General features: G+C 36.5%; 1 protein-coding gene across 6 annotated transcripts in view; it reads left to right on the top strand.

Annotated features, from left to right (window-relative positions):
- The first annotated feature begins 757 nt into the window (after positions 1-757).
- LOC135198793 (uncharacterized) overlaps positions 758-6872 on the top strand; it is a 98066-nt gene continuing 91951 nt past the window's right edge. For 2 of the 6 annotated variants that reach the window (XR_010310890.1, XM_064226745.1), the window contains exon 1: positions 759-946. The gene's annotated coding sequence lies outside the window, so the exon portion shown is untranslated. Of the gene's footprint in view, positions 947-1027; positions 1198-1282; positions 1428-6872 lie in introns of those variants that run through there. The other 4 variants (XR_010310891.1, XR_010310889.1, XM_064226748.1 and 1 more) reach the window with 4 other exon arrangements.

The raw sequence follows: 6872 nt of genomic DNA, 5'->3' as shown, positions 1-6872 counted from the left end.
TTTAGGTGTTATGTTGCAAATAAACTGATGAATTTTTGGATATTTAGAAAGTAATAATGATGAAATAGTGAAGACAGATTTACGAACATGACTTAACTTTGAAAATTCTCGAACTCACGGGCTTTGTCAGTGCATGAGTTTTCATTGCAAGTCCGTTTGAGTTCATCTAGTATGGAGGTGCTATGAAAAAGTAACAGATATGTTTAATCAAACCTGTATGAGTTGTTTTCTGAGAGAACTGTCTGCATTTAATTTTTAAGTTTTAAATTTCCCGCCTAGGGTAACACGGTTTTTTCTCTCTTCTTTATGCCGTAAGGATGGAAACGTAAAAACACATCTGGTGGCACAGCAACAATATCTACCGATTTACTCGAGCAGTGTGGACCATCAATGGCATGGACATTTTTTGGCCCCCAAAAATTGTTTAGTAATATTACAAATAATCGATTGTGTAGAAAACGATGTGAAACTAATAAAGAATTTTAAAAAAGATACGTGAATGGTATAGATGAATGCAGAGAATTGCTCGTGAATGATGAAAATTAAAGTGATAATGGGAAACTACTACTCGATCGGCCTTTAACCGAGTAATGACAATTTAAAAATTACGCATGGAAAAAAATTGAATAATCGATTCATTTAGGTGATTTTAATATTTCCGAGATAGATACGTTATTTTAAGAGAATGGAGAAGGAAGAATAGGTTTAAGAGAATGAAAGAGCAAGGATAGTGAGCCGTCACGTACCCTGCATTCTCTCGCTACTACTACTACTACAAGTAGAAGACCTGTCAAGTTAACTTCTGGTTATTCAGGTGCACCCATAGAAGGAAATACCATCGGGAACTAATCAGTCGTTATCTCGTCTCTTGATGATTTGCCCAGGTTGCACACTACTTTTAGCCATTTCAGTATTTCCAAACACTAAATTTACCGCAGACTAGCAGGTAAGTACTAGATAAGCTATGATAACCGTGGCTCGTTTGCACTACCTACTATAGTAGTACTAGCTAGGGTAGATAGCCTACTAGGCTACCTACCTATAGGTACCTAGGGCTAGTACCTGATAATTTGCTTTAGTCTACTACCTAATAGTACTCGGTTTTTTTCCGTCTGTCCACCCGCCTGTGATGTTTGTGTATGGGCTTTAGATATATACTAGGGCTACCTAGCTGCTGGTTACACTACTAGGTAGTAGGTAGTAGGTAGGTATAGTATAGGTTCTATTTCGAATATTAACAGTGTAGGTAATTCGCATACAGTAAATTATTAAAACAATTTTCAGTTGCAAATGTACACCCAGATATCCTTTTATTTACCTAAAACTTACACATAGTGTAACTGTCTAAAGCCCGGGACGCAGTGTTACCATACGCAAACACCACAGGCGGGTGGACAGATGGAAAAAACAGAGTTCCTATAGTATTAGTAAGTAATATAGGTCACTTTCATTTATGTAGGTCGGTTAGTAATAGCGTAAACTAGGCTAGGGCAAATTTACAATTTAAAGTTCAGCTTAGGCTAAATATAGAACAGAACTATGAATAGGTAGCTAGGCTAGCGTAACCCAAAGTAACATTACCTAATTGGGTAAAGTATTGCACGGCCTCCTGGCTACCACCTGGGTAATTTTTTGTTAGAGTCCACCCAGCGATTTTTGCATGAAAAACCATTTTTCTGCTAGTTTTCTTCTTGTTTTGCTGTGTTCTGATGTTATCTTGTGCAAAACCCTCTTTTTCCATTGACCAGCACCCTAAATATCACAACAGTAATGAGGGCAACCAGGTGGGAACATGGGGTTTTGGGTGGGGGAATATGAAAACGAGCAATAAGCGGGAGATAATAACACCAGAATAGAAAAAAGCAACAAAAACTAACAGAAAAAATGGTTTTCCATGCAAACATAAGAGGGTGTAATAGCACTTACAGAGTGACTCGGGACAAGGTAGCTATCTCGAGCTCCGTTTTTCTAAATCGTGCTATTTTCTAAACACGATTTGCAAAAGTGGGTAATACAGAAAATGAGTAAAATAAGAGAAGCAGTCTAACCTAACAAAACCACCTAACCTAACCTAGGGGGAGGTTATCGTTACTTAGCGAAGGCCCCCCTGCGACCCCCCCCCTCCCCACCGACCCCCCTCCCCCTTAAAAAAATTGTGTCTAAAATGATCTACAATGACAAATAGTCTCACCTTATTGATGTCGATCTGACCTTAAAAATCACGGCTTATCACACATAGTCACTTCACTTCTCTTGGTAACACAGCGTGTTCTACGTATGTACGTAGTAGTTACTGTAATTACCTATTTTTAAGCCAAACTGTTTTTTTTTTTTAAAGGGTGATGTATTAAACTAACTTTTAAATCATATTACAGTAACTTTAATTTTATGTAAATGTTAGCTTAATACTTAGGGAGCGTGATTAGGGTCATATTTAGTGTTAAAACTCTAGAAGAAAGCATTTATGTATTAGCATTTTTAGAGACCATGCCAAACTTACACAAAACTTCCCCTTATGCGAGGGGTCTGGAACCTAACCTCGCATAAGTTCGAGTTATAACTCTACTTAAATACTAGAGCAATTTTATCATTATTTCATTACTATGACATCTAGAATTTATGGAAATGGTTTGTAAAGGCATCGGCATATGTCTGTGTCAAGGTCCACTAAATTGGCAACTATGACTTGCCATTCCTAGCACGCAAACATTAAAGGTTACATTTGTTTCAGCTGTACAATTATTAAAAATTAAAAACAAATTATTTCAGCCATACAATTACTCAAAATTTTTAAAAAGTCAAAATAGTAATACAGTGAAACCCCCATATTCACGTTCTCCGGATTCACGGACTCCCATATTTGCGGATTTCTCTCTGGAACGTTTCCCCGCATTATTTGCGGAAAATTCACCAATTCACTGTATTTTTGTATGAGAAATATCCACAAATTCCTGGTTTTTTTTTTATCAATTTCATCATAAAATGCACTTTTTGTGATAAAACTATTAAAAAGAACCAGGTATAAACATTTTTAGTGGGTTTTTCTTGAGTTTTTACTAACAAAATACAGGCGGTCCCCGGGTTACGACGGTTCCGGCTTACGACGTTCCGAGGTTACGACGCTTTTTCTTAAATATTCAATGGAAAAATCCGTCCTGGGTTACGACGCTTGTTCCGAGGTTACGACGCTGACGCTTCCGACGCTCCGAGTTAACGACGCTTTTAAAAAACGCATACTATGATAAAAATCCTTTATAGTTTAGCACAGTATATTAATAAAATAAGTTTCTGGTTAGATTACAACAAAAATTTGAGATTATGATGATTTTCGACACTTTTTATGTTGTATTTTTCTATGTTTTTAGTGACGCCTCATATGCGGAACTAGTTTCCGAGCGAATGAATACATACTAGTTTTACATATAACAGTCCAAAAGCGCAAATAATGAAAAAATCATTGCTTGTTTCCAGTAAAATAATAACAAAACGAAGTTTCTGGTTAGATTACAACGCAAATTCCAAGTATCCAAAGAGAGACATTATCCAGTAATTTGATCAGAGAGAGAGAGAGAGAGAGAGATGAGAGAGAGAGAGCAGAGAGACGAGAGAGAGAGAGAGGCGTCTTCCGACGCTCCGAGTTAGGGACAGAGAAGTGTTCGTTTCGTTAAAACGGTTTGAGATTATGATGATTTTCGACACTTTTTATGTTGTATTTTTCTATGTTTTTTAGTGACGCCTCATATGCGGAACTAGTTTCCGAGGCGAATGAATACATATAGTTTACATATAACAGTCCAAAAGCGCAAATAATGAAAAAAAAAATCATTGCTTGTTTCCAGTAATAATAACAAAACGAAGTTTCTGGTTAGATTACAACGCAAATTCCAAGTATCCAAAGAGAGACATTATCCAGTAATTTGATCAGAGAGAGAGAGAGAGAGAGAGAGAGAGAGAGAGAGAGAGAGAGAGAGAGAGAGAGAGAGAGAGGCGTCTTCCGACGCTCCGAGTTAAGGACAGAGAATGTTCGTTTCGTTAAACGGTTTGAGATTATGATGATTTTCGACACTTTTTATGTTGTATTTTTCTATGTTTTTTAGTGACGCCTCATATGCGGAACTAGTTTTCGAGCGAATGAAATACATACTAGTTTACATATAACAGTCCAAAAGCGCAAATAATGAAAAAATCATTGCTTGTTTCCAGTAATAATAACAAACAAAGTTTCTGGTTAGATTACAACGCAAATTCCAAGTATCCAAAGAGAGACATTATCCAGTAATTTGATCAGAGAGAGAGAGAGAGAGAGGAGAGGACGTCTTCCGACGCTCCGAGTTTAAAGGACAGAGAAGTGTTCGTTTCGTTAAACGGCCTCTGACTCATGCCAGTAAATGTTTTGTTGAATACTAATAATAATTAAAGCCTATTTAAAGATACGTTTACTTTAATTAGTCTATATGATACGTAAATAGTAATCAACTGTTCTTGTAGCCCTCAATATTTGGCAAAATCGAAGTATCCAAAGAGAGAAATTATCCAGTACGTAATTTGATAGAAGAGAGAGAGAGAGAGAGAGAGAGAGAGAGAGAGAGAGAGAGAGAGAGAGAGACGCTTTGGCAACAATGGTCTCGGGGGTTTTTTATAGCTTCCTTCTGCTTGATGATCGTGGATATTGTAGAAGGATTTCGACCATACTCGTTTGCCAAATCGACGATACGAACGCCACGTTCATGCTTTGCTATAATTTCATGTTTTGCTTCCATCGAAATCATTTTCTTGGGTTTTTTCTTATCACCTGCTTTGTCTTTAGCTTTGAGACCCATGGTTAATAATAAAATAGACAAAATAACACGAAAAATAGGCGCAAATACAACGAACTAAACAACGACGTGTTAACATGCAGCACCAACAAACAAACAGACTGAACGCCATTTATCGGTCGCGATATACAACTAACACTCATTGCAAAAATCTAGATCTCAAATATTTCGTTGTATATCAAAAAAGCTTGTATTTTCGCAAATTTTCTGTTATATCTCAAAACATTCGTATATTAGGGCAATCGTATGTCAAGTTTCCAATGTAATTTGATCAGAGAGAGAGAGACGCTTTGGCAACAATAGTCTCGGGGATTGACGTAACGTTTATTTTCTGAACAGATAGGACAGAGAAGTGTTCGTTTCATTAAACGGCCTCTGACTCATGGCAGGAAATGTTTTGTTGTATACTAAGTATATAAGCCTATTTAAAGATACATTTACTTTAATTAGTCTATATGATACGTAAATAGTAATCAGCTGTTCTTGTAGCCCTCAAGATTTTGCAAAATCACTCCAGGTTGTACATAAAACTTCAAGAATGTAGTGTCACCAGGAGGTATTACAATCGTTTTTTACCTTCAAGAACCAACATTCTTTTATGAAAATAACTCCAGGTTGTACATAAAACTACAGGAAACACATGTAGTGTAACCAAGGATTACAATTCAGTTTTTATAACTTTTTATTAGTTTAAGACATATTTCCAAGCGTTGTTCCGGCTTACGACGATTTTCGGCTTACGACGCGTCTCAAGAACGGAACCCCCGTCGTAACCCGGGGACTGCCTGTAGGAGGTTTTAAGCATTTTTGTAGGGGTTCCAACTATATTTGCGGTTTCTAACTATTCACAGGGGGGTCTGGTACGCATCCCCCGCGAATACGGGAGCGACCACTGCATAGACTTAAAATAAATGAAAAGTGTTTGGCAAAAAGTACACGTATTTCAAGTGAAATTTGGAGTAAATTAAGAACAAAATGTGTATAATTACAATCAAATAAGCACTGTGGAGTTTCATGTGATGGCGGTAAAGATAAAACCAGTGATTACAAGGTAAAAATGCATTTCAGTTCAAAACATGACCCCGGGAGTAAGATGTCTCATACTTTTACTAGTATAGGCAACAAAATGTTGTTTTATTGTGCTGATTACAACTAGAATCTTGAGTAATATCAATAAACATTACATATATACTACACAATTATTATTCAATTGAACGCTGGGAAGGACGTGGACCCGATTGTGGAATCGAATTTTTCAAACTGCCATCACACGCCATATTGGATTTAAAAACTGCCTTGAACACATACTTTACGAAGACTTCGCATGCTTATGATATTTTGTATGGCGGTTTCATATTATCTCATTTTGTTGACAAAACTTCAATCTTTTGAATGGTATGCTTAAATATTCAATTGTATTGTTGTTTCACCAATTAAATATGGAGTGAAAAAGTGGTCTTTCTTTGGATCAATGGCTGCACACCGGTATTTTACCCTGGAAGTCCCAGGCCTAAGTTAGTTTAGTCTATTTCAGTAACAAAGATGATACCTATGATTCTGGTGAGCTGGACTATGTGAAGATAGCCTAGCCCTTAAATGCCGAAGCGGTAAAAAAAAAAAATGTCTCCCGTGTGCCGGAGACGTTTCAGAGTGAGCGCGGAAGCGGAAAAAATATTTTTTTCAAAAAATCACAGCGCGCTTAGTTTTTAAGATTAAGAGTTCATTTTTGGCTGTTTTTTTTTTGTCATTACCTGAAGTTTAGTATGCAACCATCAGAAATGAAAAAAATTATCATTATCATATATAAATAATGCGATATATGATAGCGCAAAAACGAAATTTCATATATAATTGTATTTAAATCGCGCTGTGCGCAAAACGGTTAAAAGATAGTTACTTTTTTTCGTTGGTAATTTACACTAAAATTGTCGATCATTTTGGTATATAACACATTGTAAAACAATAAAAGCAACACCCAGAGAGGAAAATGATAAAATTATCACAAAATAATGCATGAATTCGTAACACGCGGACGTAAACAAATATTTTTGTCAA

This window comes from Macrobrachium nipponense, chromosome 22, assembly GCF_015104395.2.
Source record: "Macrobrachium nipponense isolate FS-2020 chromosome 22, ASM1510439v2, whole genome shotgun sequence".
NCBI lineage: Eukaryota > Metazoa > Arthropoda > Malacostraca > Decapoda > Palaemonidae > Macrobrachium > Macrobrachium nipponense.
Note: the sequence above shows the minus strand (reverse complement) of the source record. Positions and strands in the feature narration are given on the sequence as shown.